This window comes from Malania oleifera, chromosome 2 (genome assembly GCF_029873635.1).
Source record: "Malania oleifera isolate guangnan ecotype guangnan chromosome 2, ASM2987363v1, whole genome shotgun sequence".
Classification (NCBI taxonomy): domain Eukaryota; kingdom Viridiplantae; phylum Streptophyta; class Magnoliopsida; order Santalales; family Ximeniaceae; genus Malania; species Malania oleifera.
In genome coordinates, this window is record NC_080418.1 from 24,060,022 (window position 1) to 24,068,080 (window position 8,059).

Sequence of the window (8,059 nt, forward strand, 5' to 3'; positions counted from 1 at the left end):
ATTCCAGATTGATATACTTCTGTGCTCGTGCCATTAGTTCCCCCATGTCATCTGGAGGCCTTTTCCCTAGGAAGTACAAGAAGTCCCCAAGTTAGAGGGTCGTGGTTAGGGCTGCCAATACTACCCCATGATCCAAGTTGCGAATTTCTAAGGTAGCAGTGACAAAGCGATGTATGAATTTTTTCAACGTTTCCCTTTCTCCTTGGACCAGGTTTAACAGATGAGTTGAGGTCTTTACCATCTTGCGGCGGCTAATGAAGTGTCTGGAAAATTGTTGTTCCATCTTAGAGAAGGATTTGATGGATCCAGGTTTTAGGGTTTGGTACCATGCCCTAGCACTCCCTTTAAGGGTGGCGGCAAATGCACGACACATGATAGCATCTGGTGCGTCTTGCAGTTGCATTAACATCTTAAAGGTATCCAGGTGATCAACCAGGTCGGTCGAGCCTTCATACCTTTCTAAGGTAGGCATTTTGAACTTACTTGGCAAGGGGACCTCCATCACTTCTTTGATGAAGGGTGGATCTAAAGACTTCAACGAGGTCTCCCTGCAAGACAGGTTGGAACGATCCTCCTTTATCATCTTTTCTATTTGGTCAATCTTCTTGATCCTCTCCTCCAGTTTGTTCGATCTTTGTTCATTAACTCCCACGCTATTTGCGTCCTCCACCTTCTTTCTGGGGTTGGTTTTTCCATTACTCTCCTTTGGGTCTTTCGTTTTCTTCTGTGAATCAGGATCAACCAGCTGCTGGCGGAGGGGGGGAAGTTCTCCATGACTCATTCGCTGTAAGAGCATGTTGAACATGACCTCCATATTCTTCTAGGAGGCTTCCATTCTCCTTTGGAAGACAAGGAATTCCTCCCTTATCACTCTCGAACGGTCTCCAGGTGCAGAATGAACAAAATGAGGTGATTGATCACCTGCAGCAGGGTCACACCTAGAATTGGTGGTTCTTGTCATGATGCAGGGATCGAAGATCGAAAATTTAAAACCTCGCAGAAGCGTTCCCACAGACGGCGCCAACTGTTGCTGCCAAAAATATTGATCTGACCTCCAGCAAGCTTTCTGATCTTGATTTTCTAAAAAGAAAAAAAACAAACGTGACTTGGAGGACATGTGGTGTACTCTAGGGGATCACTCTGATGCTTAAGTAAGGGATTGCTCAAGAGAGGTTGTAAGCAATAGTAAAATGGGTTTAAAATGAGATACCTTAGCCTCTCCGTAGTACCCCTTTTATACTTGCCAGGTTTGACTCTGGTAGATCTGTCATTTATAGCATTTGGCATGGATCACTCTGATCATTATAGTGCGAGTATGGATCACTCTAATCAATATATGGCCAGCATTAAAGGGCTTGGTTGAACGATTGACTTTGTAGGTGATTTTTCCCATTAATGTTGGGCGCATGCCTTCTCTTTAGGGTAGGTGATATAATTAAGGTATATTGTAACGTCCCAACCTACTACGTGGGGCCCGAGGTGCTACTTTAGTGACGTCTGTGTACCCGATACCACTACAAACTGATCTAGGTATTCATGGAAAACCCTGTTCATTAGGTCCATAAATACCGATAGAGCGTTAGTCAACCCAAAAAGCATGATCAGAAACTTGTAGTGACCATATCTAGTTCAGAAAGTAGTCTTCGCAACATCCTTCTTCTTGACTTTCACTTGATGATACCTTGACCGTAGATTGATTTTTGAAAAGACCAGCGTTCCCTACAGCTGGTCAAACAAATCATCTATACGACGCAACGGGTATTAGTTCTTCACTATTACCTTGTTGATCTTACGACAATCAATGCACATCCATATCAACCCGTCCTTCTTCTTCACGAACAATACTAGAGCTCCCCAATACCAAACACTAGGTTTGATAAAGCCCTTGTCCAGTAATTCCTGAAACTACTCCTTCAACTCTCTAAGTTCAGCTGGAGCCATCCGGTATGGAGTTTTAGAAATCGGCGCCTTACCTGGCAGCAGATCAATAGTGAACTTCATCTCACGACCAGGAGGTAAACTAGGTAAGTCTTCCGGGAATACATCTAGAAATTTGTTAATCACTCAGATATCTTCAAGTCTCAAATCATCCTTAGGTGGTTCCTTCACATAAGCTAGGTACCCCTGACAACCCTCCAAGAGTAACCTTCTTGCCTGAATAGCTGATAGAATTTGTGGCGTTGAACGCACACACAATCCCACGAACTCATACTCCTGCTCCCCAGGAGGTCTGAACACTACTACTTTCCTACGACAATAAATCACCGCATAACTAAAGAATAACCAATCCATCCCCAGTATGACGTCAAATCCATACATGTCGTACACTACTAGGTCCCCTAGTAGCAACATTCCCTAAATAACCACTGGGCAGTTTCCCAACATCTTAATACAGATCGTTACACTCCCAGTCGGTGTAGCCACGGACAACCACTCATCCATCACTTGGGTTTCAACCCCACACGGTTTCACAAAAATGGTAGATATAAACGAATGAGTTGCTCCCGAATCAAATAAAACAATAGTTCTATTCGAAAGCAATAACATGGTACCTGTCACTATGTTCCCAGCATGTTCCGCATCTGCTAGAGTAAAGGAGTACACTCTCGCCAGAGCCGTATTTGCCTAATAGTTTTCCTGAGGTGTAACAAGATGCTATTTAATTGGTTTTTTTTTTTTTAATACTATAACATTTATCATGCTCTGATAGCAAACCGGATTAAACTCAATCAATAACTTAGGCAGCGAGAAGCAAAAATAAAATAACATAGCCATATATAACTATATAAAATACCAGAGTGCTAAAATGTTTCCCAAAATATACATATATGATTGTTTTCCAAAAATACCCTCAACTGGCTAAGGCTATACAAAAACACTCCCAAAAATACTCACTCTAATATCAGGGCAATATTGAGGTCCCTCTAACTGCGAGCCTGGTCTGCTCGCCTACTTGGATCATCTGAAAAAAAAATGTTAAAATAATGGGATGAGTCAACGCTCAGTAAGACGAAATATGCTATTGCTAGTGTGTGGCAATTGAGTTACAATATTGTGAAAATCTATTATTATATAATCATGTATCATAGAATCTGTAAAAACAATACCAGTAATATACACATCACCTTTTCCCTTTTATCATATATGTACTTTAGGTTTCTACACAAAATACATCTAATATATATATATTTCCTGTCTCTGTAAATCTATATAAACATAGTAATAACTGAAAACTTCTCGGTGGATAACTATGTGTCATGATTTAACCCCTCATGATAGGGTTGTGCGGTCCGAAGGCGGGATCTACCCTAACTAGCCAACAAGGAATAAATCACTATACTTCATATGTCTGATCAGCCATCCTCAACCTATATCTGATGGGGAGCCTGTCCACTCGTGGGCTCTATACGATCGACCTTTATACCACGTATTATCTAAATAGGTGGTTGCACTCTATATACTGTATGTAACTACGGTACCGTGTTCTGTAAACTGTATGGTCCAGTAGGGTCTGATACTATATAATACATCTCTATATACAATTATCTGTTTTATCATGATTCTGTAATAACTGTATAAACCATGACGCTGTAATAAACTGTATCTGTATCAACTGTAATTCTAAAATGAACTGTAAAACTGTATGTCATGGTACTGTAAACTGTATCTGTAACAACTGTATTTCTGTAATAAGCTGTAAATTTGTATAATCATGATATTCTGAAATTGCTGTAAAACATGTTCACTATCTGTATATTTTGTATAACATACTCTGAAAATGCTGCAAAACATACTTCTGTATTATATCTATATTCTCAAGTCACACAGTAATTTAAAACATATTAAATGTACTTGATAAACTGTATAATTTCAGCTATGAATAATAATTTGGTACAAATATATATACTATACTGAAAATCATACTAAATTTGCCTAGCATAGCATATTTCTCTTACCTATTTTCTGCTAAAAACCCCTCTACTAAGATGGGTCCTATACCCACAAGATTCTCCACTCAACACCCTGAAAACCATATATCCCGAACAAAACGTCACTATTTCTACGTCTATAGCATTTCCTACAACTGCTGGAAAGCTAAATTTCAACAAAAATGCCTTACCTTGATTTTGGGGAGAAATTCAACTTGATTCCACTGATGATCCACCCCAACAGACTTGAAGAGAACTCCGCCAGGAGCGTCGTGGTGGCCTCAGATCATTGATCCGGCGAACGACGGGGCCAGAATCGAAGAAAATTAGAAGGGAAACCATAGGGGAGGAAGAGAGCGTTTCTCGGCTGAAATTTTCTGCGTAAAATCCGAGTTTAGCACTATTTATACTGCGGGATTCGTTGATGAGCCACGTCACCTCATCGACGAGTCCTATAGAAAGTTTGTCGACGAACCTGCATCCTCGTCGATGAATTTCAGACTTCTCAAAAATCCTCTCTCGGTATCTTCTTGTCGACGAGACAGAACCTCGTCGATGAGATCCCAAAGAACCCTCGTTGACGAAACCCCTGTGTTCATCGACGAGACCTGGGAAATTTTCTTGGAATTATCACCTCCAAAATGCAATGTCGTTGATGAACGCGAAGCGTTCGTTGACGAAGTCAGCTGCCTTTTTCTACTACTGATTCCATTTCCCTCCCTCTTTATTATTTAAATACCATTATTATTCAGGTCGTTACATGAGGCATCTGATTACTCCCACGGTTCTAACTCTGTGCAGGCATATCGCTCCTCGGTGCCTGACAGTTTCGGGATATGTGGAACAATTTGCCACAATTGTAGCAGTTGCCCTAGAACGGCTGGCATTCACCTTCATACCATTTATGGCACTTGGTGCATGGTGAGGAGGATAGATCCCCCTGAGAACTCTGTCGTTCGGTATTCTGATGATACCCCAAACTATAGTTCTTCTTCTTCTTCCACTATCCTTATTGAGGACCAGTCTGAGAACCAGAAGATATCGACATCTTTTTCTGTTCCTGTACTACCTCATCTCCTTGGAGGTCAGCCTTGACTATGGTGGCTTTATCCACTAGAACAGAAAACTCTTGAATCTACAGCATTCCCATAAGCTTGCCGATGTCCTTCCTCAGACCCTTCTTGAACCTCCGAGCCTTCTCATACTCATTTGAGACCAAATACGGCACGAAATGAGATAGCTCAATATATCTGGTAGCATATCTCTGCACCGTCGGGGTTCCCTAAGTTAGGCTCTAGAACTCATCAGCCTTCACATCACGAGTGGAAGCTGGAAAGTATCTCTCAAAAAATACCTCCTTAAAACGGCTCCAAGTCATACTAGATGGACCAGCTCTCTGCTTCTCTAGCAGACTCACCGCCATCCACCATCTTTCCGCTTCTCCTGCCAGCTGAAAGGTAGAATAGAGAACCTTCTGCTGGTCGATGCAGTGCAGAACTTCCAATATATTCTCGGTTTTTTGCACCCAATTCTCTGCCACTATCAGATCGAGTCCTTCCGTAAACGTCAAAGGGTGCATGCGAGTGAACCTCTCTATGGTACAACCTGTAGCAGTAGGAGAGTGCCCACGTCTTCTAACACTTCACCTGATCTCTTGCATAACCCGCCTTGTCAAACCCCGAGGCACAGAAGGAGACCCATCACTCGCAGTCCCCTCGGAACTACTATCCAAGTTGTTATCCTTGGGCTCCATTTTGAAAACAAGATAGGAATCGGTTAGAATTCCTATATCCTACATTGTTAACACAATCATTGAAAACTAATCATGTCAACTACTACTCTCAATGGTCCAGGTTTGTCCTACCACACCGACACGAAGCCATCAATGTTTTACCATGGCTTTACTGAAATCGTCATTCCAGGAAAAACACATAACACCACCAATGAATCCCTGTCTAGAAACAAAACAACTCTCAACCTACTCTACCCATTTCCTACATCCTATACTCTGGTATGTATACAAAGCTACGCCTAACCAAGTCTATAAGACCTAACAACCTAGTTTTACTCTTATACAAAGCTGTCACGCCCCAAACCCGTAGATGAGTCCCAGGTGTGATTTTAGTAAGCTAACCTATCTCTGTATCATTTAAAACATACATGATGCTATACTGAATAAGGGTACGACCCCGTGGTGTGCACGTAAACCCTATACACAATTACATATATGTCCATACACATCAAATACGTAATGAAAATGTTATTTCTATACATACATTATACCATACTAGAGTCTATACATAACTGGAATATACGTTCCCAAAATACAGTACATACTCCAGATGTCTACAAAAACCCAATACTGACAACCTGGTTACAAAACCTGTACTTACACAGGTACTAAATGTAGCTAACTAACACCCACACTTCCGGACGCTAGGATGCTAGTTTTGGCTACCTAAAAGACCTGAAAAACATTTGTATATTCGGGGTGAGACACCTCTCAGTAAGGAAGAAAGTAGGTTATATCAGTGTGTGGCATACAAGTGTTATTTCAACATAAAACATAACACGATACAGTTCCAGTATTTTCACAATTCAGTTCCAGTACATACGATACCAAATATACGGTTAGTGTCGTCACACTCAAGCACACAAAACCCTACGATAATGGAAACCTCACAGGGATACCGTTTCCAGTACGGTGTCCACTCACACCCATCGGTGACCAACCAGAACAAACAGGCGATATTTCACACCCTTGGATATAGAACCGGACACTCTCGCCCATGGTAATTAGCCGAGACACGGTGTTAGCGTACGGTAATTAGCCACCCCTAGCTGATTTACAAAACCTAGAACTATTTTGGAACTCATGTCCCTATACTCATCAGCATATGGTAATTAGCCGCCCCTAGCTGTTTTACAAAACTCTAGAACATTTTACATACAGTATTTCATTCAACACTTATTTGAGTATACAACAAATCATATCCTTTTCAATTCTAGAAATATAGTTTAATACAAATACAGGTACGATCATCTCAATACTACAGTTTTATATAACATATAGTTTTTCCTACAGAAATAGATATGATACTCGAAATCCCTAAATTTTTCAAAAACTGTAACCTAAAAATCCCACATTTTTACTTGATAGATTTTCCCAAATAAGTAGCCAAAACCTACATACGATCGTAAACTACAGGTTTGTCGATCCTGATTTCCAAAATAACTGATATAAACAAAATCTCCTTACCTTTTCCCGAATACCAAAATACGAACTCTACGGCTCCAAAACTATGAACCGAGTCCCAAAAACCTAAATATCCAAGAACTATACTTCACTACAATTCTTACTACTGCATATATACCGAAATGAAACTGAAATCGGACCCTTGCCACGGTTTTGGGTCAAAACCCAAAAATCCTCGAACGAATTTCTAATCCGCTATAATTGTAGAGATTCTCCTCTTGATCCACGTGGTAACGTTGGATCGTTGATTCTGACAACTGACGGCCTGAAATCCTAGAGAGAGAGAGAGAAAGAGAGAGAGAGAGAGAGAGAGAGAGAGAGAGAGAGAGAAGATTCGAGTTCTAGAGAGAGAGAAAGGTTTAAGCTTTCTTAGCCATTAAACAAGTGAAAAAGATATTTATAAGCCTTTAACCCGACCAGCCTCGTCGATGAGACGGCGTCCTCATCGACGGACTGCAGAAGGAAGTTCATCGACGCCAAGGTGGCCTCATCGACGAGCTTGAGATTTCAAAATTTCCTAAAATCTCTCAGCATCCCCTCGTTGACGAGCTACTAATCTCATTGCCGAGCTAAACAAGAGGCTTTGTCGACGAGCAAAGAAGTCTCATCGATGAGCCCTGCATATTTTTGCCTTTTAAACTTACCTTCTCTTTTCCTCATTTATTTAATACACTGATTTCGAGTCGGGTTCTTACAATATGTTTACGATATGTTGATTGCTGCTAAAGACATGACTGAGGTAAATCAGTTGAAGACTCTATTGAGAAAAGAGTTCAACATAAAAGACTTAGGTGCAGCCAAAAGAATACTTTTCATGGAGATTTGTAGGGACAGAGCTGCAAAGAGACTATGGTTATCTCAGGGTGGCTATATG